The sequence below is a fragment of the Schistocerca gregaria genome, chromosome 1 (assembly GCF_023897955.1).
Source record: "Schistocerca gregaria isolate iqSchGreg1 chromosome 1, iqSchGreg1.2, whole genome shotgun sequence".
In the NCBI taxonomy this organism is placed as follows: Eukaryota; Metazoa; Arthropoda; class Insecta; order Orthoptera; family Acrididae; genus Schistocerca; species Schistocerca gregaria.
Window position 1 is genome coordinate 200,154,792 of NC_064920.1, and position 26,009 is coordinate 200,180,800.

General features: G+C 41.9%; 1 protein-coding gene across 2 annotated transcripts in view; it reads right to left on the bottom strand.

The window, feature by feature from the left end:
* The window catches only part of LOC126336741 (protein yippee-like 2), a 566,443-nt gene extending 541,072 nt beyond the window's left edge, over positions 1 to 25,371 (bottom strand). Inside the window, exon 1 of one of the 2 annotated variants that reach the window (XM_050000740.1) lies at positions 25,170 to 25,371. The gene's annotated coding sequence lies outside the window, so the exon portion shown is untranslated. The remainder of the gene's footprint in view (positions 1 to 25,169) is intronic. The other variant, XM_050000749.1, reaches the window with a different exon arrangement.
* Between the last annotated feature and the right edge of the window lie 638 nt (positions 25,372 to 26,009).

Sequence of the window (26,009 nt, forward strand, 5' to 3'; positions counted from 1 at the left end):
GCAACGCCCACACGCCCGCAGCGCTACGAGCAGCGGGCGGATGATACAAGTTCACCCGTCGGCTCGTTCACGAATCCATCTTACAGTGGCGTCCTACAAGTATAGAATAAAAGGAGAGACAAACGCGTCCATGTCATGGAGCAAGCGGAGAGTTTGCAGCACCTAGTAACACATGGTGCCTGACGTCACTACATCTGACCCACCTTCGCCCTCATAACATTAATAGCGAGCTTGCTAACGTACGCTTAGGACGATACTGCAGTGTCAAATATCTTCGATCGACCTGTTACAAATGGTTCTAAGCACTATGAGACTTAACATCTGAGGTCAACTGACCCCTCGACGTAGAACTACCTAACCTAAGGACATCACACACATCCATGCCCGAGACAGGATTCGAACCCGCGACCGTAGCAGCAGCGTGGTTCCGGACCGAAGCGCCTAGAACCGCTCGGCCACATCGGCCGGCGACCTGTTACACTAGAGCCACGCTCCAGATTTTGCAAAAGATATGATAAAGGCACCCTAGTACACCGCCACATATTTATAAACGTCCTTTGTAACTGATCTTTGACGAAGTTACTACACTACTGGCCATTAAAATTGCTACACCACGAAGATGACGTGCTACAGGCGCGAAATTTAACCGACAGGAAGAAGATGCTGTGATATGCATATGATTAGCTTTTCAGAGAATTCACACAAGGTTGGCGCCGGTGGCGACACCTACAAAGTGCTGACATTAGGAAGGTTTCCAACAGATTTCTCGTACACAAACAGCAATTCACCGGCGTTGCCTGGTGAAACGTTGTTGTGATGCCTCGTGCAAGGAAGAGAAATGCGTACCATCACGTTTCCAACTTTGATAAAGGTCGGATTGTAGCCCATCGTGATTGCGGTTTATCGTATCGCGACATTGCTGCTCGAGATTGGTCGAGATCCAATGACTGTTAGCAGAATATGTACTCGGTGGGTTCAGCAGGGTAATGCGGAACACCGTGATGGATCTCAACGACCTCGTATCACTAACAGTCGAGATGACAGGCATCTTATCCGCATGGCTGTAACGGATCGTGCAGCCACGTCTCGATCCCTGAGTCAACAGATGGGGACGTTTGCAAGACAACAACCATCGACACGAACAGTTAGACGACGTATGCAGTAGCATGGACTGTCAGCTGGAGACCATTGCTGCGGTTACCCTTGACGCTGCATCACAGACAGGAGCGCCTGCGATGGCGTACTCAACTACGAACCTGGGGGCACGAATGGCAAAACGCCTTTTTTTCGTATGAATCCAGGTTCTGTTTACAGCATCATGATGGTCGCATCCTTGTTTGGCAACATCTCGGTGAACGCACATTGGAAGCGTACATTCGTCATCGCCATACTGGCGTATCACCCAGCGTGATGGTATGGGGTGCCATTGGTTACATGTCTCTGTCACCTCTTGTTCGCATTGACGGCACTTTGAACAGTAGACGTTACATTTCAGATGTGTTAGGACCCGTGGCTCTACCCTTCATTCGATCCCTGCGAAACCCTACATTTCGGCAGGATAATGCACGACCGCATGTTGCAGGTCCTTTACGGGCCTTTCGGGATATAGAAAATGTTCGACTGCCGCCCTGGCCAGGACATTCTCCAGATCTCTCACCAACTGAAAACGTCTGGTCAATGGTGGCCGAGCAACTGGCTCGCCACAATACGACAGTCACTACTCTTGATGAACGGCGATATCCTGTTGAAGCTGCATGGGCAGCTGTACCTGTACACGCCATCCAAGCTCTGTTCGACTCAATGCCCAGGCGCATCAAGGCCGTTATTACGGCCAGAGGTGGTTGTTCTGGGTACTGATTTCTCAGGATCTATGCATCCAAATTGCGTGAAAATGTAATCATGTGTCAGTTCTAGTATGTTTGTCGAATGAATACCCGTTAATCGTTTGCATTTCTTGGTGTAGCAATTTTAATGGCCAGTAGTGTATATAGTTTTAACAGAGTCCTTATGGACTTTCCGATCTAACTGATAGGTGAATTACGAGATTAAGGGACCAAACATCTATGGTCATTGGTCACTCTGTACTGGGCACATCCGAAACACATGGAATAAAAATCATTCAATTTTTTAAGTCACAAACAATATGAAAATAGCAGTAACAAACTTCAAAATGCCACAATTGCTTTAACACAGCACTTATTCAAATTATTGGTTTAATGAAACCATGTTGCCATCATCGGATCTTTTGCGCTACACTTCGAAGAATCTCGTCCATGTGTACAATAATTTATGGCACATAATAAATGAATAGTCAAAGAACATGCATGGCATTGTATACCGGCAGTTCAAACGCAAAACAATCATTGTATAAAATACCGACGTTGTATTGAATATACAGGCCCATGCTCCCTTATAAGCGTCATATAGGCTGAAATTGGGTAGTAAACATGGAAGATATGGATTGCAATATCTTTAACTTTCTTTGAAGTGTAGTACATAAAATCAGAAGATCGCAACATAGTTTGCCGAAACCGGTACAGCAATACGAATAAATATCGTACTAAAGCGATCTTGGCATTTTGAGGTTTGCTACTTTTATTTTAACATCGATCTAGGTCGCCCCAGAGTCGCCTAATGTTAAGTATATGCCACAGAATAGCGTTAAGAGGTGTTCAGAATGAATTATTAAAACAGTCTGTGTATAGGAGATATAAGGGTGTTGTCGGGTGTTAACAGGAGAACTAAAACTTTTTTTTTCCTTTGATAAATTAAGACTGAGGGTAATACTAGGTAGGTATGGCAAGGGTCGAACCTACCCTCTGACAGGGGGTAGCCGGTCACTGATATAGGTACCAAGTGACTGATATAGGTACCAAGTGGTTGTAATTTAAGTGCAGCTAATTTCAGAGGTCCAGTGTGGGTGTAATTAACGTATGACAACGAAACTTAGTAGCTATTCTAATGCGTTAATGCAAAACTGATTTATGCAAGGAAAAAAGTTAGTTCCAATTTCGGCAACCAGGTACAGATCTGGCGCTGTACCGCATCTCGTCGACGTCTCCGGTGCCACGTTGAACAAACTGTGACAGCAGCGGTCAATGGCTAACATCTGAGGTCATCAGTCCCCTAGAACTTAGAACTACTTAAAGCTAACTAACGTAAGGACATCACACACATCCATGCCCGTAGCGGTCACGCGGTTCCAGACTGAAGCGCCTAGAACAGCACGGCCACACCGGCCGGCCAGCTGTCAATAATGACGTCAATATTATGCCTTTCTCACTTATTCGGCCTTTTCTGTCCACATCCTGTTCCTAATACATTCCATATGGAAACATTTCTATACACCTTCCTTGCATTCACAGCGCCAGATTCACACCTGGCGGCCAAAACTGGAACTATTTTTTGTGAAGTCTAAATAGTTTCCAATTTATCTCATTAGCATATCTACCAAGTGTCGCTGCCAAACCGGAACTCTGTGAGTAGCTGCAACTTAATTATAACCCACTGGTATATCTACAGTTTTATTTACACACAACTGGTGTCGGTCTCGATGCCACGTATTAGGTAATTTCAGAATAGTGCTGAGGAAAATAGCATTTCACTGATAATTCACCGTCCACCTCTGTAGCTGAGTGATCAGCGATGCTGACTACTTTGCATGTGACCCAGGGTCGGTTGCCGGTACTGCCACCAATTTTTCCTTGATTGGAGGACGTACAGAGTGCACTCACTCCCGTGTAGCCAACTGAGGAGCTATTCAAACGGTTAGTAGCGATTCCTAGGTCACGAAACATGACAGTGACCGGAAGAACGGCGTGATGAACGTATGTCCCTCCATACAGCATCCAGTGGCGCTATTGGCAGACGGTGACATAGCTGTAGATCACGCCCAGTTAGCCCATCTACGGCGAGAACTCGGTACTTAACCGTACTAATTCAATAGTAATTAAAATATATACAGTATCTATGTGGCGAACAGTAATGTAAGTGTAGTAGCAAATACTAGTACAACACTATCACACCCCGTAGCTCCCTCCACTAGGAACGTGGTGTGGCGATACGCCTCTCGCGGTGTGCGTTTAACCCCATTTAAATGACGCGCCAAGCGCGCGCCCAGCGGCTGTACGATTAATTAAATAAGCGGCGTGCTAATCACAGTTGAAATCTCTGGTCCAGAGGGACGTGAAGAGGCTGTGGTCCAGAGAGAGAGTCAGTCGAGTCTTGTTCAGTCTTAAGAGTCAGTCGAGCTAGAAAGTGTCTTGTGAAACGATCATTCTGTGGATAATATTAGTGTGATGATTTCTTTTATATGTGTTGTGTTGTCTTCTTCGATGAGTAAAAAAGAAATATAGGTAAAATAAATTTTTGTGATGTCCATCAGTAAGTTCATTCCAGTAAAAATAGAACCACTTCCCTTCACCTTTATTCACCCTTTTTTCTTTCTTTCCTTTCAACAAAACAAAAGACAAAAAATTACCACCCTTTTTTTTTTAATTCCGGACATCGCAGTGGGTGCACGCAACGACTGTGATATGACTTTCAGATGATAGAGCACAGTAATCAGTCGTCCTTTTCTTGCTGGTTTGATTCGGTAAATCCAAATTTCTGCTAGTACCTAGCCACTATCAATGCATGTTCTAGTACATGACTCCTCCCCCCCCCCCCCCCCCCTCTGTTGTTGTTCGGCCTTCTGTCACAGTTCGTTCAAGACTCAGACACAGTCTGTGGTACTTTCACAGTATTCTACGACCAAAGAACCTACAACATAGCCGAATTTATAAACAACAAAGGAATTCAAATTAATGCTAAGATGTAGTGAAGATGTGCCACGATTCATGTGAACTGCGAATTTCTTGTATTTGAGGATTATGTAATAGCTGTCGACGACAGAAACTTTTGTTTTATATACTGGCTTATTTTGTATCACTTGAGAAAGGCACTGCGGTCAGAATTCTACTTCGTTATACCCTCGTTATTTTCTGCAATAATAAGTTGCACATTATCATTTAAGTTACAACTTTCTGCTAATAATATATTCTGTGTTAATAGCGTGTGTGTTTCAGTACTGGTACGCATAAAGATTTTATGCTGAAAATGCTAGGAACTTCACAAAAATTCAATGCGACAGAGCTGGCTGGCTACCTAGTTAAGTGCTTGGAGTTATAAAAAAACCTTTATGCGGATTCGTTTGTCAGATGGTCGTTAAACTCTGTTCCCACATTGCTGCTATTCGAGAGCGGAAGACTACTTACCAGTACAGGGTTTAGCACTCTCTCTCTCTCTCTCTCTCTCTCTCTCTCTCTCTCTCTCTCTCTCTCTCTCTCTCTCTATCTCTCATACTTTCACAATGATTGAGAAGATGGACACATACACCACAACATAAACCAGTGTTAGTGGTTTGTGTGTTCCCATTGCTCAGGTGAAGTATGCTTCAGAGAAATTAGATTTAGAAGAGGCAAACAATTTCATCACCACAAGATCGTTATCAGGAGAAAGCAGGCTGCCCAAATCTCACTGCACACCAGTCCCCGAAAGTTGTTTGCGCGAAATTATGTTTGATGAGGTCAATACACTGTTATCGTAATGCCACGCGTCTTCCGTAAGAGCACAGCCAGTCACTAAACACGCCAAGCCTACCTCGAATGGGCTAACGAATTACTGTGCGAGACAGCATACTACGTTACACAACTTAGGTGGTCTCGGATACTTATCTATTATAATACACCGACTATTGTTTTATTATCAACGAGATAAGTGGTTTGATGGAGATAAGTGATGTTGATCTCTGCTTTCTTTCTTTCGATCTGATATCTTTATCTCCTAGGGTCGCAAACCTCATCCCTCCTCAATTCCTCCCCTCCCCCCCCCCCCCCCCCTCATTCTCTCCCGGTGATGTCTGGTAACGTTATCAGCAGGTTATGTATCGTACGTAATGTCACTGATAACCTCATTAATCAAACGCTAGTTTTAGCTTTCTCTTAAGTTTTGCTGTAATGCGACTATTCGGGAAAACAGACAATAGTGCTAACTTTGGCCACCTTTTTTTCGTAAGGCTTTTTCAAACAGTAGAAGTGAAACCAGTTAGCTAGTATTGCAAGATGCCTTAATCCGTGTGCAAGCTTTTCTTTGGTATGTTCATCGGATGACGAGATTTTTGCTGAAGTACATAACGCTCATGTTTCCTGTGCTAATACACAGTACGGAGCGAACGGACAACTGTATGTTACATTGAATGGACATCACCCACTGCTGTCTTGAAGTAACTACATGTCGGGGGAATAGAGACGGGAAGAGCCAGGAAGATAGATCGAAGTAAACCTCACATACTGAGAGCTGCCCTGCCCTATTACTCGACAGACATGAAAACATGGATGAAGTTCTTGTTCAGGAGTGACTGTTCGTCGTACAGGATATACACCACGCCTTTCTTATCGAACCACCTCGGAATTACCAAGCAAAGATTTCCGTCAACTACAAATAAATGAAGAATCTAAAGCAGGGCGCTTCGGTAATGAAATTCAAGATATTTCTCTCGGAGACTGCAGCATCGATTAGTCCCTTAGGCAGCATGCTGTACTTCGGGAGTGAAACTGTTTCATAATACGAAAAGAACAGCTATAGTGATTTTATCTGACAGTAACAGCTGCTTCTCCTTTGTATTCCTTCTCCCTGAATGGAATCCATTTGGGAGCTCCTCAGTTTCGCATGTAAGTAACCAAATTTCTAAAAATCAACAAAATTCAGCTCTGGCATGTAATAGAGGACTGGCGTTGAAGCAGAAACTTTTATTCAGTTCCTACTAATAGCCCGGGAGAAACAATGAGCGAGTTCGTCACTACGCCTGAAATTCTCTAAAGGATTTGTGCAAATGCAGTTCCCACTTGGCAGACGGTAAATTTGACAATGACAACTCAGATAAAATTATGCCCTATAATATCCTTTTCTCACCGCCAGCATTTGAACCGTCCTTTGCCAATAAAACAATAGTTACCGCAAAGAAATTCGAGTCATTCAGCGAGTCCTGCCTCGCACGGATCTCTCACGCAGTAATAAAACAATAGTGCTCGAAACGTGATATTTGTACGTCTAACTCCGTAGTGGTCTTCATTGCAGAAGTAGCAAATTGCAAATTTGTGGTAAAATCTTATGGGACCAAACTGCTGAGGTCATCGGTCCCTAAGCTTCCACACTACTTAATCTGACCGAGGCATGACTCGAACCTACGACTGGGGGAGCCGCGCGAACCGTGATAAGACACCCAGACCGCGTGGCTACCCCGCTCGGCTGCAGAAGTAGCGACTGAATTATTACGGAGTATAAATGTGAAGATAATGAATAGTCACTGAAGAATCAGTGATATCGTTTAACAGTCTGTACTTAAGAATATCCAGTTCATCGAGAAACCACTCGCTACTCTGGTATCAAATGCGGAAGGCAGATCTGGTACACCACGGTGTAAAAATTGAACATTTTGTTTGGTGTAGTGATAGATTGGCTGTCATTTCATGTAACTGAGGAAAAGTAAATAATAATAATAATAATAATACCAGTAGCAACAGCAACAACAACAACGTCCCGCTGGAAACTAAGACGAGAATTTTCCATATTTCGAACTTCCGTTGTTGCTGTATATTTATATAATTTATTTGTTCTCTTTTACGAAATATTTGGAGGCAATGAGACCGCTTATAGGCAAGGTTATCAATTTTCCATATAGCTAGTTCTTGATGGAAAAGCATATTTTCGCAATCACACAAAAATCCTGCAGATACGTGAAGAGAACAATACTGGATCCTCAAGGAGCTACGTTACTTAACAGCCCATCTGTCTCTAAGCTTTTTCACACAAACCATGGCCCGTCGTAAAAACCTGTATTATTTCAATAAACCTTAGTCCAGATTGTAGATTGCTTCCAAGGAAGCTTTCTGGAGTGGTGTTCAGGCCTTAATGTTATGGCCCATTGTGAAAACAAAATATGACTTTAGTATCCCGTCTCTGCCATCGGCGTTTATATGAGCAGTGTTTAAAAAATGAAAGGATTTTTTATTTTTAGAAATAATTTTATTTACTCGTCTATATCAATGCTGTCCCTTTCAGAATATTGCCGATTAGATGCTAATGCGTCTTCCAGTCTCCGGACACTTCTGGAATTGTATCTTTGTGACAGCTTTTACCTCCCTGCGATGCTTTTGTATGTCTATTTATGTTTGTAAAACGATGGCCTCGTAAGGGCTTTTTCACTTCTGGGAAAGAGGAACGTCACGTGGGGCCAATGACTGACGAATAAGGAAGCTGCAGCATCATTATAGTTTTGCTTATGGCCAAAAATTCAGAAAAAAATCAAAGAGCGAGCAGGTACATTACCATTAATTGTTTCGCCACAAATCCGGCTTTTTTTCGTACTGTTTAACGCAAACTTGTTGAACCTTTATGTAGAACTCCTTATTGATCGTTCGATCATATGCCAAAAATTCATGCTGCAATAAGTAATGAAATGTAAGAATAAAACGAAATAACCACACTTCACCGAATTTACCGAACTTTTTTCGGTTTCGGCAATCTAGAACGCACCCACTGGATAGACTGACTTATTTCGACGACGCCATTTCCGTAAACCAGTGTTTCAGCATCTGTTATCACAGGGTTCAGTCGCTCTGCTTCGATGTTGACTTCGTCTAGCGTGTCCTGAGCAACTTGCATACGCCGATGTTTTTGTTCGAAATTCAACAGTTTTGGAGCAAATTATGTAGTCACACGTTTCATAGGGAAAACAAAAAACAATCAGAAAAATTCATGGTCGAGATGCCATTTCTCTGATTGTGACGCTGATCTTTAACTTTTTTTCGAGATTTCATCGCTTAGTGATGTGGTGTAGCGTACAGGGTGCTCCTAATATTAAGCTTCTTCACAGCCTTCTGCGAAACCCTTATAGCTTGTGCATGTCGATACAAAATAATGAATAGCCGGTCGTACCAAATCACACCTCTTTGATAACTGACAACGGGCTAAACATGCCATATGACCAACTCTGTATAGATTCTTCTCAGACATGTTTACCAACACAATACCAAAAAATCATGTGAATGTAATACAACACACGAAATTACAAAATGCCTGATACTTTCTGAACACATTTCGTACAACGACAATGGAAACCGGGGAGCCTGTTTTACATGCAGGAAATCAGCAAGAGTAAACACACGCTGCGCATTAAGGCCGTCACAACGACAGCGGTAAGGCGCAGCAGAAATCGCCTGCATCATCAGCAGACGGCTAGACAATGAGACCGCAAGTGCGTTTCTGGAGCCGGAAGGAATGTCACATATAGCAAAGCTATAATCTGTCGAGACGACCACATCCACAAGGAAGAAAGAAACGTTGTCCAGTAGGTTGAGTAATATCGCTCATCACCAAAAAGTCTGCTTACAGCAACACGTCACTGAACCATTATTGGCACAACAAGTTTAAGTGCTCATATTTCCTGTTCCTCTAAACGTTTTAAGTGTGAATTTTCATCCATGATACATCCTGTTGAACCTAGTGTTGTTCAGAATCGGTTGATACAAGCTACTAAGTGCTCCGTCAACAAGACTGCTGATTCTTTGGGTGGTCATTCGCGGGTTTCATCAACCATACATACGGTCCGCTGCTACAGAATACTGTCCGGCTTAACGTCAAAGCGATAGCCAAATGACAAAACATCTGCATCCACGCTCTACAAACCATTGACTTCCATTGTATAGCGGTAATTTCCCATTAGTGTCCTTCCGTTCCATTCGCGTATGCAGAACGAGAAGAAAACCTGCTTAAATGGCACAGCGCGTGCTACAATTAGTCTAATCTTGTATTCGTGGCTTCGACGAGAACGACACTTTGTGAACACTGGATATTCACCGATTCTTCACACAATACTTATTTTCAAAATTTCGCAAGCAGGCTTTCTCGAGTGTCTACTAGTTCAGGTTTTCCAGTAACGCTTTCCTATGAGTCAAACCAACCTCGTGATGGTCTCCTTAAAACACGTCCAATAGCCTCTGTTAATTCTATTTGGTACGAGTCCCACATATTTGAGTTATATTCTAGGATGGGTAGCAGAAGTGTTTTTTAAGCGAATTCCTTCGTAGGCTAATAAGCATTGCCCCAGTGTCTTACAAATGAACTGTAGTCTGGTTCTTTCTTCACCACCAACTGAGCTTGTATGATCATCCAATTTCACGTCCCAACAGAGCACTACTTTCAAGCATTTGTATGAGTATCGATTGCAGTTGCGTCTCACTAAAATTTTAGGCATAGGACACTGCGTTTCTACGATTTGTGAAGTGCACAATTTAACATTTCTGAACAGTTAGAGCAAGTTGTCAATGTTAGTACCACGCCGACCGCGGTGGCCGAGCGGTTCTAGGCGCTTCAGTCCGGAACCGCGCGACTGCTACGGTAACAGTTTCGAATCCTGCCTCGGGCATGGATGTGTGTGATGTCCTTAGGTTAGTTAAGTTTAAGTAGTTCTAAGTCCTAGGGGACTGATGACCTCAGATTTTAAGTCCCATAGTTCTCAGAGCCATTTGAACCATTTGTTAGTACCACTCTCAAATATTATCAAGATATCGTTAGATATCTGGGCAGCTTTTTTCAGTTACTACCTCATTAGACAACTGCACCATCTGCAAAAGATGGAAGATTACTATTAATGTCTTCCAAATCATTAACATGCAACGTGAAGAGCAAGTGCTCGAACAAACGTCCTTGGAGCAAGCCTGAAATATACTCGTCCATGACTCTCCATTGGTCCGTTCTCCCTGCCAATAAATCCTCAAATCGACCATTTTGTTTCATATCCCATACGATCTTACTTTCGCTAATAAGCGTTGGTGTGATTCTGAGTCAAGTACCCGTCGACAATCAAGAAATACTGTTCCGCCTGTTTGCCCTGAACCATTGCTCCAGGATGTCCCGCGAGAAAAGCGAGAGTTCGGCTTCGCGTACCGGATATTTACGGAATTCATCCTGGCTGCCACGAATGAGGGCATTCTGTTCGAGATACCTCAAAATATCGTGCAAAACAAAGTTACAGCCATTGCATCCATCATAGTTAATTTCTTGAAAGTGAAGAAAATGTCATGGAGAGTTTTCTTTGGTTTAATTTGCGTCCACTAACTGCCTGGCCCATGGAAGAGTCAATTAAGTACTATATTGTACCACTGCTCCCTAGAAAATGATTAATTCTGCCAGATCATTAACATACAGCAACAAATACAAGGGTCATGAACGTACGACACTAAGAAGCCATCTCACACTTTGACATACATGCATAATTTATACGGAACAGTAACTGGCAATACATTGCAGTTTATTTTCGCTTTATATTCTACTTTTAATAATTACAACCGCATGCTTGAACGATTTCGTAAACAAAGGAAACTGTCCCACTGTCAGGGGTAAGTGACTGCAAAAATGTTTTCTGAAAAGAACAAAAAGTTACTAAAGTGTACTAAACATTTAACGAAGAAGTGCCAAAGGACAAAGAAGTATAAGCAATTCTATGTGACGTAAGTGAACACGCATGCAGGATAGGCAACGTATTATAAATTAGAAATAGTTTATAAAAATTGCAATGAAAGGGGATGGGAAGCCTAAATGAGTACGACAGAGTATATCCAAGTATCGAAATGGATTTTAAGAATAATCCATGAAGTTCTAAAACACACCAGAACGATAACTGTAAGCCAAAAACAAAAGTTGTAGTAACATGAAAGAAAGAAAGAGTAAAAATATATGAAACATGTTTACGAAACATGTGCGTTTCGTGCTTGCCTATTTTTGACCATGAAACACGTATCCCTGAAGTCCCAATCCTTGTTATGTTCGCTAATGAAGTGCGTATTTCGAGTTGACGGCTAGTCACGAGGCTCTGCTTACATTAAATTTGTGACAATTCCTGAAACGATAGCTGAAGTACCTGTGTAAACTTCTGTGAGATGGACAGGCAATTAATGCTGAAACTACTTTGTGTACTTCGCATTTCTCACACACGCTCTGTCTTTGCGAGCTACAATGGTTGCTGACATAACACAGGCGTGTGAAATCGGCAAAATAAAATATGCACCGCCAAATATCGATGTAATTCCCAGTTCTGCCGAAACAGTAACAATAAAATAATTGAGTGCCATTAAGTGTATCGAGATTTTAAAATCCCTTGATACCGTGCGGCATGCAATTACTGTTGGGGGGGGGGGGGGGGGGGGGGGAAGGAGGAGGGAGAGGGAGAGAGAGAGAGAGAGAGAGAGAGAGAGAGAGAGAGACTATATGACATATCATGACGTGCTATGGATGGATAAATACAAAGACTGAGGTAATAACCGGAGTGTCACAGGAAATGAAACAGGGCCACAGCTGATCACGTTATATACTAAAGATTTTGTGAATAATACAACTTGCGACCTCAAAGCTCTCGTGTATTACACAATTATCTATGAGGTAATTCTATCGGACGGGAATTTCGGTAGTACACGGTTTAGATAACGAAAAAATACCACCCTGGTGCAGTTACTTGGCTCAAATGGTTCTGAGCACTATGTGACGTAACTATGTGACGTAACATCGGAGGTCATAAGTCCCTTAGAACTTAGAACTACTTTAACCTAACTAACCTAGGTACATCACAAACATCCATACCCGAAGCAGGATTCGAACCTGCGACCGTAGTGGTCGGGCGGTTCCAGACTGTAGCGCCTAGAACCGCTCGGCCACACTTGTCGGCATGCAATTACTGTTGAGTAGTCCTTAATATTTGAAGTAGGAAGTGTGCGCTTCGGCAAATTTAAAAGACAAGCAGCCTTTGACTACTGGATTAACGAGTGACTAGAGACTGCCATGTCATCCAAATATTTGAGAACAACAACGTACAAAGAACGACTACAGACGCACTGCAGGCTGCGTTTCATTGGGAGCATACTGAAAAGGACAGAAAGGCCCTACAGTGGCTAAATACCATTTGTTGGAGAAGTTAGAAATATTTAGGAACAGTTTACAAAAGGAACAAGATGATCTTAAAAGCAATTTAATTTCCTAAAACACTGTGTAGCAAGACTACTTTTCTAAGTGTATTGAATTTTACTCAAGCCACATTCTCCACTTAAATTACGCACTCTTAAAAGATTAAGCTCACATATAAACTTTGATTTCATAGCTTTTTTTTCTTCATCTTGTCTAATTCTACACAAAAATATTTGTTTTACGTTCATGTGTAGCAAGTTTGCATTGGTATGTGTGATTCGTGCGAGTATTTGTGAATCTTTGTACCACAAGGTTATCTATACTGAGAAGAGCGGGTGACTAAGAGATATGGATGCAGATTTCCTTATCTGCCGTGCGTCCAATTTATGTCTTGCCTTTTGAATAGTTACGTATTCAAAATGGAACTGACCGACCCTGAAAAGGGTGAGGCTACAGAAACAAAACGAATCAGCTAGCAAGTGAACGCAATGGCATTTGATCATAAGTCTGCCAATCACAACTTAGTAATTGATTTGCATACAGTTGCAAATGTAGTCACTGTCACTAAAGTTTCAATAAAGGCGGCGATCAGAGTAAGTCAAATTTACTACCACTTTAAACATATTTTGTTTATAAACCACCAGTTTAGTAAAATTAATATTTTTTTTACCCCCAACTGGCCAATATATGGCTATAATACATTAATGATTTTACTACTCGTCACCATTACTGGTTTACAAATAAAAGAGTTTACTTGCTGTTACAGGAGAAAGCAGTGACAACTTTTAGGTGTATTCTGCAAACGGACAGTAATAACCCATTTCTGTTGAATTGAGAGTTTCGACTGTTTCCGTCCAATACGTGTCTGGCTGCCTCAATCGCAACAGTCTAGGCGGGAAATGTCATTTCTAAAATATTGCGGAACTTCGGACGTAAGTAAACTTAAAATAATCCAGCAAGACACATGAAAATCACAATCAAAACACATGGAATAAGGGCAGTCTACATTGGCCACGGCGCAAAACATTCACAACGGTGGCTGTTAGAATGTTTAGTGTCCTAGTAATCCGTCCAATATCTACCAGCTGTCATGTCCAACGTAAAAATGTTGTATGATCTAAAAGAACATCATTTACATTATGTGCCCGAATTTTTTCCAGTGATATAACAAAGTCTACCTCACTTGCACCTGTCCTAAAGCACTCGTCATGACACTGAAATAATAGTGGTTTTATATTATTATAATTTAAATTTTATTGTTGTTGTGGCCTCCGTTAGAAGACAGGCTTAGTGTAGCTGTTCACTTTTGTTTATCCCGTGCACGTCTATCATCTCTGCATATTACTGCAAATTATATCCCCATCAATCCGCTTAATCCAGTCAAGCCTCTACAGTTTTTACCTCATTTTTGGCCGGCCAATGTGGCCGTGCGGTTCTAGGCGCTTCAGTCTGGAACCGCGCGATCGCTCCGGTAGCAGGTTCGAATCCTGCCTCGGGCATGGATGTGTGTGATGCCCTTAGGTTAGTTAGGTTTAAGTAGTTCTAAGTTCTAGGGGACTGATGACCTCAGATGTCCCATTCTGTTCAGAGCCATTTGAACCATTTTGAACCTCATCTTTTTTTTTAATTAATAAAATTGTACTTTAAGTTTCTTTCCTGCACCATGCGAAGCAGTACTTGTCCATTCGTTATTCGATCTAATCAGTTAATCCTCAGCATTATGGTACAGCACCAAATTCAAAAGCTCCTAGTCTCTTCTTGCCCGAACTGTTTATCGCCGACCTTTCACTTCTCTACATCAGATACTTCTGGAAAATACCTCCAGAAAAGACGTCTTAACACTTAAATGAACATGAATGATGAGCCACAACATATTTACTCTAGCGCAATAGAGCAGCGAATATAGGTGTCACAGATTCGGAAAGTCACTGGTAAGCGTCCTGCGGTAGGTGGCACCAAACGTCTACGTACAGGTTCCGTAATTCCAGCAAATTATTGGCCGTATTTAGTAGGCGCAGAGTTGGTGCCCTCATAGAGCCCCGACGTGTTCCATCAGATTGCGACCAGTCCAATTTGGTGGCCAAGACATCAATGCTACAATGCTGCTCAAACTACTATGCCATGATTCTGTCACTGTGACAAGGACACTGATAGAACATGCCATCGACGTCGGAAAAAGACATTAACATGAAGGGATGCAGGTGGGCCGTAATAACCTTTACGAAGTCCACAGCTGTCACGGTGACTTCGATTACGATTGTATAGAAGCCCAGGTGAATGTCCTCCATAGGACATGGTGTCCCATTCAAACCTCCCTGATTTCAAGGACCCAGGAGAGAGAAGCCACAGAAGATACGGCAATGAAAAATGCACCACATTGTAGAGCAACTCTAAGAAATATATTCCCGCGTCAGAAGTGCCAAGTATCGTCGCCAGAGTGCAGCATGAACGCATGACGGGAAAATGGCGACACCACAGCAGCGCGCAAGCAGTAGTGTGGTTTGCAGAAATAAAATCGCTGATTACTGTGCAAAGAAATTAGCGTCGTTTGTATGAATGTGATCCACTTGATGCGCAAACAATTAAGGAATGGTATAGGAAGTTTCTGGCAACAGGAAGTGTTCGGAAACATTCTGGCTGTTCAAATGGCTCTGAGCACTGTGGGACTTAACTTCTGACGTCATCAGTCCGCTAGAACTTAGAACTACTTAAACCTAACTAACCTAAGGACATCACACACATCCATGCCCGAGACAGGATTCGAACCTGCGACCGTAGCGGTCTCGCGGTTACAGACTGTAGAGCCTAGAAGCGCTCGACCGCCACGGCCGGCCATTGTGGCGCTGCAAGTTACGGAGTTTCACTAAGAGACGGTGGAGGACATCAGACAAAAGTTTCTCAGAAGCCCACGTAAGTCAATTCGTCAAGCGTCTAGGCAACTTGATGTATATCGATCAACATTGCATCGTGTAGTTCACCAGCGTCTTCGTATGTGCGCTTACAAAGTGCAAATTCTGCAACATCTAACGTCGAACGACAAACCACGCCGACAACAATTAGCTGCGGCTGCAGCCTACTGATACGGATGCCAGCTTCCTGGAAAGATGTTTATTTTCATATGAGGTAACCTTTCATCTAACAGGAAAAGTTAATAGGCATAATGTTCGGATTTGGGGTTCACAAAATCCGCACGTTGTCATTGAACACGTTCATGATAGCCCTAAACTAAACGTCTGGTGCGGGCAATGCACGACAGGGTTGTTGGACCGTTCTTCTGTGCGGAACAAACAGTGAATGGGTCAGTGTATCTGGACATGTTGGAGCGGCCTGTGTACCTTCAGATACAAGACTTGCAACCCAACATCATTTTTCAACAGAACGGAGTTGCGCGGCAATGGTCAACGGCTGTTCGCAAGTTCCTGAATAGGAAATTTCCCAATCGTTGGATCGGACGCGCAGGTCCTACTGCCTGGCCACCACGTTCACCAGACATTACGCCGTTTAATTTCTTAGATTAGATCTTCATGTGCGGATTCGTGAAGGACTACGTGTATACGACCAGAGTGGACGATATTCCTGAGATGCTACATCATATCACTAATGCGATTGCAAAATAACAGAGGAAATGTTACAAAGAACTTGGCAAGAAATTGAATATAGACTCGATATTCTTCGTGCTACACATGTTTCACATGTAGAGGCGTACTGATGACAAATTCTTTGAGATGCTCTACAATGTGGTGCATTTTTAATTGTCGTATCTACTCGAGCAGCCGAGAGCCAGTCTGACACGTTTCCGTTGATGCACGGTCATGACGACGGTTTTAGGTCAACATGGGAACAGGTAGGAGTCGTCTTCCGCAGAGCCCATGTTCAACAACAATAGGCGCTGATTGGTTTGCTCCGAGCAACACTTGTGCCTGCACCAGCATTTTAATTCTGTCGTCAGATCGCCCACGAGTCGCGGGCAAGCCTCACACTTCCATGTTTTGTGATTAGGGTCAGAAGCTGAACATATTGTCGCCTACTTGTGATCTTCCATCAACCACTTTCCACTGATGCTCACGACTTCAGCAAGAGAAGAGCCGACAAACTTTGCCGTTTTCGTTATCCCTGAATCCTTGACCCATGGCACGACAATCTGGCCTTTGCTGAAGTCGCTCTTGCTGTAGAATATCCTCACTATCCACCTGTTGCCTTACTAGAGGTATTCGTCAGTCGCGCTTATACAGGGTGAACCTAATAAGACAGGGGCTGATTCCTAACAGGAAATGGAGTAAGAAAGATCCTATGAACATCTGTCCTTAAGTGGACGGTATGCGTGCAACGAAAAGCAAAGCGTATTGGAACAAAATCCTTCTCGCAAAGGGAAATTCATTGCTGATAATCCTTGCTCTCGTTGCAAGGGATACTAACAGTTGTAATGCTGGATACACAAAACCTTACTTTGGCGTACACCATGTTGACGGGTTATTTGCCTGGAGTTTGTACTAGCGTTCGTCTCAATGTCCTGTAGAACTCGCTCCTCCAAAACTGCTGTTACATCTACATCAAACTCCACAAGCCACCTAATGGTGTGGCGGAGTATGATGTACGCACATTCCTCCGCCTCCCTGCAAGGTCGTTTGTCTGAAAGTAGTCCTGATCACACAAATTCCCAAAAGGGGCTTGAAATGTTATGTGGTAAGGTTGGGGTCTGTGAGGGTACTTGCTTTGGTATAGTCGTGCTGCCTCTCGACCATTTCCGTCTGCGTGGCTTGTTCCCGACCTGAATACCGATCCATTCTATTACTTACACTACACTGTGTCAGTTCACAGCCTGCAACACAAAAGGAACACACACACACAGTCGCCGGCCGCGGTAGCCGGGCGGTTCAAGGCGCTACAGTGTAGAACACCGCGCGACAGCTACGGTCGCAGGTTCGAACCCTGCCTCGGGCGTGTGTGTGTGTGTGTGTGTGTGTGTGTGTGTGTGTGTGTGTGTGTGTGTGTGTGTGTGTGTGTGTGTGTGTGTGTGTGTGTGTGTGTGTGTGATGTCCTTAGGTTAGTTAGGTTTAATTAGTTCTAAGTTTTAGGGGACTGATGACCTCAGAAGTTAAGTCCCACAGTGCTCAGAGCCATTTGAACGCACATAGAGAAACTTTTATTCCTCAGTGCCGTCTACCGTGGCAACGATGCATTTCCGGACACGTTCACAGGACATTTGTTCCTCCATTTGCGTTGAGAAATCCGTCCCTGCAGTTTGTTTTATTAATGTCCACCCTGTATATCTTTCAGCGGGCGGTAGTAATAAGGTTTTCGCTAATCAATACGTATCTCGTACAGGAAAGATTTTCTGTTCTATTACCAGTCTACATTTCATATCGGGTCTTCTCTTACCATCGTCAATTATTTGGCTGCGCAAATACCCACAACTTTTAATTCCCTCAACAACTATCCTTCATTACCCTCGATGAAATTTTCTCTATGTTCAACTTATGACTTCTTTCTGAAGACATTATCCACCCCATTTAACGGACCTTCCAAGTCTAAATGCCGTCTCCGACATATGCAATAACCAAACTTTAAACATAATTCTTCTCCCTTGACTTATTCCCTTTCCATGTTTCTTCTCACAAGGGAACCTCCCCATCGCAACCCCTCCCCCCCCCCCCCCCTCAGATTTAGTTATAAGCTGGCACAGTGGATAGGCCTTGAAAAACTGAACACAGATCAATCGAGAAAACAGGAAAAAGTTGTGTGGAACTATTAAAAAGAAAGCAAAATATACAACATGCGCAACATAGCCAACATACAGGACAACTACGACTTGAGGAGCACCGTGGTCCCGTGGTTAGCGTGAGCAGCTACGGAGTGAGAGGTCCTTGGTTCAAGTCTTCGCTCGAGTGAAAAGTTTTATTTTTTATTTTCAGACAATTATCAAAGTTCTGGCACCCACTTCGCTCTCCAAAATTACAGGAAATTTTCAGATTTACTTGGGCATATGCAGTATTTAACGGTCTACACAAGGAAAAATTTGAAAACGTTAAAAACATATGTTTTGACATAGCACAGGGAAAACTGTGCGACTATGAAACTGTTACATTCATTTGTTGCAGTTTATGTGACACACTTATGTTTTCATCTCTTTTTTTGGGAGTGATTATCACATCCACAAGAAAACCAAAATCGGGTAAGGTAAAACCCATTCGCCAAGTGTACAAGTTAGGTGGGTCGACGACAACGTATTCGTGTCATATGACGCACATGCCGGTACCAGCGTCGTATAGAATATAACAGTCGTGTTTTCCTCTGGAGGAATCGGTTTACCTATGACATTGCGATCAAATGTTTTCGATTCACATTGGAGAGGCACGTCCTTTCGTCCACTAATCGCGCGGTTTTGCGGTGCAGGCACAAAACACAGACACTAAGCTTATTACAGTGAACAGAAACGTCAATAAACGAACGGACAGATCATAACTTTGTAGAAAAAAACTTTTCACTCGAGGGAAGACTCGAACCGAGGACTTCACGTTCCGCAGCTGCTCACGCTAACCACGGGACCACGACGCTCCTGAGCCTACATTGTCCTTGATGTTGCCCGTCTTACACATGGACTACTCAGTTTGTATATTTTGCTTATTTTTTCCATAGTTCCACACAACTTCTTCCTGTTTTCTAGATTGATCTGTGTTCAGTTTTTCAAGGCCTATCCATTGTGCCAACTTATAACTAAATCTGAGGAGTGTGCGATGGGGAGGTTCCCTTGTCAGTTCCCTTTACTGCTTGTCGAATGCTCGGATTTTAACAATGTGAGGAATAAGATACAGAACTGTGTACCTCCTTTCTTAATTACTGCCTGAAGTTACATGCACGTATTATTGTAATTTAACGCAAACTTGTCGCAGTCCATCAGTTCCTGGCAGTTCACTGACGCAGCAATGGTAATAAATGTTAATAATAAATGGAACCAGCAGTAACAGGAGGAGCAGGTGCGTGAAGGGCTGTGTGACGTAGCAGCCCTTTGTCCCCTGCAGGGCGGCCCTGAGCTCCGTGCCCTTGAACCCAGTGCAGCTGCGCTGCAGCGGCCAAACGCCTTCCGGGCAGACAGCATGCCCGTCTCAACACGCCGAGAACCGCTTCTCTGGTCGTTAACATTTTGAAGCCTACCGTAGTATCGATCACAAGCATAAAGCAGCAGTCGCCTACTACTCTCCTGCGTATTAACTACCGATGAATGCCAGCATGTTTAAGAAAAATAACACCTTCCTTTTAAGACGTATTATAGACGTATGTAAACTGTACAACGGGCTGTAACTTCAATATAGCTCTAGTTGGAGAAACAAACATTAGCGACATATTATCTTGAAATATTTGCCAATCAGCCATTTACATAAGCAGGGTCGTCATTAGATGACATTTACAGCCTAAAGATGTTACATTTCATCGCAAAAAAATGTGCTGCTAGTGAAGACAGACACATAGATGGAACTGCTATGAAAATATGGGCAGATGCAAGAGTGGCGTATCACAGTTTGGTAAATTATGGCAATCGTGTTGTTCTTGGCAGTGGATCACTTATTGTAAAATGAAAGCACTCTTTTCGAGGTTAAACGTAAATTCACAGTGCAGCGAAGAAAAGCAAACCAAACGTTGAACTTCAGCGCATAGTAAAACAATGAAATATAGTGCGTGACGCGAGTTCAAAAATAAGCATGTTGACTTCGTTGAGACCTCACGCAGTCTTTCAACAATTCTGTAAATCTAGATCGGTGTATGTCACAAGGACGCCGATTATCACGCAAAAAATTAATTTCAAGATTTGAAAAAGTGATACCTTTAGGATAATGTCTCTTGCACAAGCATTCCCTGTGATCGAAAACAAAATGGTTCACAATCGAGATTGGTCGTGTTCAGCAAAGAAAAGTACTCATTTTTTGAAGCTAAGGATGCTTTGCTGTGCGCCGACTACGTGTATATAAGCTTAGAATTCTTGTTTGAAGTATGCCATTAATAACTATTGACACTTTTCTCAACAATGGGAGAAAATTAAAGATGACAACGTAAAGATTACAATAGCATCGCCTACAAGACATTAAAGGATTACACATTCAGGGGAAGTGCTGAACATCTTGTTGAAGAGATGAGCTTGTCGAAGGTAAGAGGGTGTGTGAGAGAGAGAGAGAGAGAGAGAGAGAGAGAGAGAGAGAGAGAGAGGACATGTTAATATCTGTGGAATGGAGGTGAGAGCAACTACACAATTATTACACTGTTGTCTATGTATCTTAAAACTGCTCCTAAAAACCACAGAGCAAAGGTTTTCTGTAATCAGTGCTGTTAGTTAAAAATGCAGTCAGAGCTCTAAATTCTGAAATGGGACTTCTTGTTGACTACTTTTGTACTGTACTCATACTTCCATTTGATGCTTCACACCATACTGTTTGCCATGTTACATGAACCCAAAGAAACCATTCTATCAACCATCTCAAAATATGTGGGTGGATGTGGCAGGATTAGCAATGGAGCACCTTTCCGGACAGTATCCCTGCTGCGAACATACTGGCTTTCATCAAGCGGAAACAATGCAGTCTATAATAAATATGTAAACACTTCAATTTCTAACTTTAATACATGGCTACCAGCATGAAAATATGTTTGTAAGATTGGTAACATTGCAAAAATGAAGGAAAGAAGATTTGGGTTTATTGTTCATCAACAATGTGATTTTCAAGAGAGAGATCACAAACTTGGATTGGAGAAGGTGATGTGAAATTAAGAAAAGTTCCACCGAATGTTAATACTGTGTCCTAACCACTGCAACACCTCACTCAGTAATAACATTGTTAGTTGCCAGACTAAGTATGTACAAGAAAGCAGTAAACGTCAGTATCTTAAACCACGTACGATGCTAGCAATGCATTTTTCTGCATGGCCAACATGCCCCATACTTCCTCTAGTGTTGAAATCTAAACCTTACTAGCTGCAATAAATTATTTCACACATACCAATCCCGTAAGTTACTACAGTCATTATAATGTCTCTTAAAACTGGGCCCCTTTTCTTCTATACTCAATTATTACTACATATATCTGTTATTCAGTAAATGCCGCAGAGAGAAAAAGTGTCTTTGAATTAATGGCAATGTTTGTTGTAATAAAACTTATTTTTTTACTGCTTCTGGTACTGAAAACAATATATGGGAGAGTAAGAAAGGTTTTTTTTTCCTTTTTATGGACAGTGTGAGGGATTTCCCAACTGTTGGTTAACAAGTACCACTGACTAGAATGCAAAATATGATGAGGAGACATGTATATGTCCATTCATGATATGGTGAAGACTGGAAGACCAACATCTAAACTAGTACACTTGTTCAGGCACTGCTATCACATAAAAAATTCATTGACAGTCGTATACTGTCATGCTGCACAGCTCTTATCCTGTCCTACACAGATACAAGGTCTTGGCACAGATAAATTTAAATAGCAATTGGGCATCTTCAGTCTCGAATCAGGTAGTCACAAGGTATTTCAAAACCTGAACACTAATGTGTTTTTTTAAAAAAGTGGCCAAAGAATACTCAATGAGATTTTATTTTTAATTCTATGTGTGCCACAATCAGACAATAATACCCATTTTTCAGTGGTGCAAGTTATCTGTAGGCCTAGAACATTTTGTGGTTTACTTGACTAAACCTGGTCCTGTGCACGTACTGAAAACTATGGCATTGGATACCAGAATTCATTCTTGAGTGTACACAATTCATATGTATAGCAGTGGGAGAAAGTCCAGTTCTAACAACGGCATTAATTAGATGAATCACTGTCTAATATGAAACCACATGACATCTTATTGATTATAAAAAGCATTTGCAGCTTCTATGAAAATGGCAGTGTGTTGCACAAATGCAGCATTTGCACTTTACTACAGTAATTGCTTATCAAAAAGGCCTTGAGGTCATGAGAGACAGGATGTACTAATCTTTGAACATAACTACTTAACTAGCATTCTTCATTTACCTATATTACGTTCAAAAGTAAGACTACAAACACATTACTGTGAGGTAAAAATACACACATGACTACAAGGTGCTCCAGTGCAATATTCTACAGAATATGTACCAATTCTCCACATTTCTACTATACTGCAAGGAAAAACTGATAAGTATCCACAATTTACTAAAGCTACCATGCATGCTATGCATATTAAGCAAAGTAATTTGTCAGCTATGACTTTTGATTATTTATTGTGAAATACATCTTTGTCTTTCTATAAGATCTTTCAGGATGTCTGTTAATGAAGCACTGATTATCCGTAGCATTCAAGTGGGTACTGAAATATTGCAAATACACAGCAGATACTTTTTATACTACTCTTGTTATAACTGTCAGCAAGCTGTTTGAACTTGCACATACACCAATAAGCTTAATAAATATGGGAGGTGATTCAACAAATTTTAACCACATTACTTTTCAAATGGAAACCCAATACAGCAAAACAAGAACAAAGCTGCTCAGAAGCTTTGCAATGCAGTGTGTATTGTCCAACAACACTCACAGCATGTGGTGTAAAATGAAAATGATTTGTGTTAGAATATTGAGATAACATCTAACCTGTTTGGTCACCACAAAAAGTTCATTTTAAAAATAAACACTCCAAAACATCACACATTCTGCAACTGATGTACTGTTACTTAATACTCACTATAGGTACACAAAAATAAAACTATATTGCTGACAACAAATGCACAGTTGACAAACTCTATTTATGAAGTAGCCACACGATAAAAAATGAAAATCTGTAACACAATTTGTATCTCACCTAGACTAGTAATGATCTCTTACCATATTAATTGCTTTTGAGAGTTGTCTAAATAACTTCAGTCAAGAAAGCAGCACACAAATATATTAAAACAATGAGTTCACTCTTCTCATTAAACACAGTACTTATATCACTGATTTCCGTATGAAAAACTACATTCTTTAACTGCAAACAAGAACCTCTTTTCCTCCATTTTATCAATGCTGAACGTTCGTTTATTAGTAGCTTCAAAACCATAATTTTCAAAACAAAGAGACTTATGCTGCAAGTATAGAGCAATGTATAAATTACTTATTCTGAACATCTGTCTCTGAAAATGTATACAAGAAAAATCTCAGACACCTGATAAAGAGTCACATCTTTATCAGTACTTGTTTGTTATGATCCAGAGTATGAAAACAAAACAATACTGCTCTGAACACACTCTGGGATAATTACAGCAAACAAAAGTAATTAATTTGGCTGTACCTCTACTGGGAAAATTGTATATTATCTATACACCACTCCTGAAAACCATCTAAACTGATGCAAAAATATGACGACGGATACTTCAATAATTTACTGATACTCTCTCAATGAACGCATGCGGCAGGCACAGTAATTCAACACCCCAACATTTCAGATTCAGTGAACATAACTTGTTTTTCACTGTTACGAGAGAGAGAGAGACTGATGTCTCGTTTTGCGTACCATAGATTTATTATAAGGGCTCAAGTAACTATACTGTTTTCCGCTACTCTCCTTTTCTTTCCCACGACGTTGTCATTTCCGTAAATATTCGTCACAAAATGCATTCCGTTGTCAAGACTGATGTAGCGTTCGTTCGGTGTTTGTGAATCCTCCGTCAAGTCTATATGTAACAGTGATTATTGTACTCTGTCCACGAAGTCTTAACGAAACCTCTGAATGCAGTTCTAGTGCACACCACGACTGGATATGACATGAAAGGAAGCAGCTGTAACACATGGCTGCCGCCAGCTGATTGGAACAACAAAGCGCTCAGCAAAATAACAAGGTGAATAATCTTGATTTGAAATGCGCCTCAGTTTTGAAATAGTCAACAGTTACGAAGTTTAACGGCTACTCAAATCGCGTCAATGCCGAAATTTGTAACAAAGTAGAAAATCCATGGCGGTTTCTCGTTCTAAGACAGAGAATCGTTAGGTGATGTTTTCAGCACGGAGACTGTGTGTCATCACTTTACAGGAAGAACATAATGAAAATGAAACCACAGACGCCTGAAAACACACACATACATACTCTATACTTCTCGCAATTCTATGAAATGACATGTAAACAGGCAAGATGGCTGATGCCGTGTTGTCAAAACACGACTGAACAAAGAAAGTTGGCGGTAGGAATAAATTACTAACCTCCATAAGCACTTTCCCGACAGCTCGTTAGATGTTTCGATGCCCGTAGACACAAAACGCAACGCCTGAACACCGGACACTCACGGAGAGCGGTGATATCGCAGAAAATGCGAAGCAAACCTCACTGCGCACCTCACAACACCACAGCCTGCTTCGATTTATTTTGCATCGGCTGCTGCCCACCTCGGGTGTTCTGCGCAGCTGTTGCGCACGCACTGCTCGCTTGGACCCCGGCCGCGGGGACTGGATCTAGGCTCTCCCGTTCCTTTGTTCTGCTCTGGCTGACACCGAGAGGTCTAGAACACGGAGGAAGCTTGTTCATAACATAGGAGACAGGGGCATTATACTTAAGCCTATATTGGTCAACAACTTGAACTGATGTCAGTAGCAGCTTGAAACCTGTCATAACGTTTCTAGTTTATCTGTGTTTGTATGAGACATAAACCTTTGTGAGGATGTACCAACTCTTCTGTTTATGAAATCGTGGCCACATGATAAAAAATGGAAAAATATGTAACTCAGTCTGTGCCTCATCCTAAACTAATAATGATCTCTTACCACGTTATCTGCTTTTGAGAGCTGTTTTAAAGCTTTCATTACGAAAATACGTGCAGTAAGAATAATAATTATGTGATGTTCACCAAAGATCATGTTGTAGACATTTGTTTAAGAGTTGGGCATCCTGACTACTGCTTCACAGTATATTTATTCCCTCCTGAAGTTTTCTGTAAATAATAATTCACTTCAAGGACGTACACAATTACAATACAATTAGGAAAAATGAAATTCAATACTCCACATTAAAGTTGTCTTTAGCGCAAAAACGTGTGCGCAATGCTG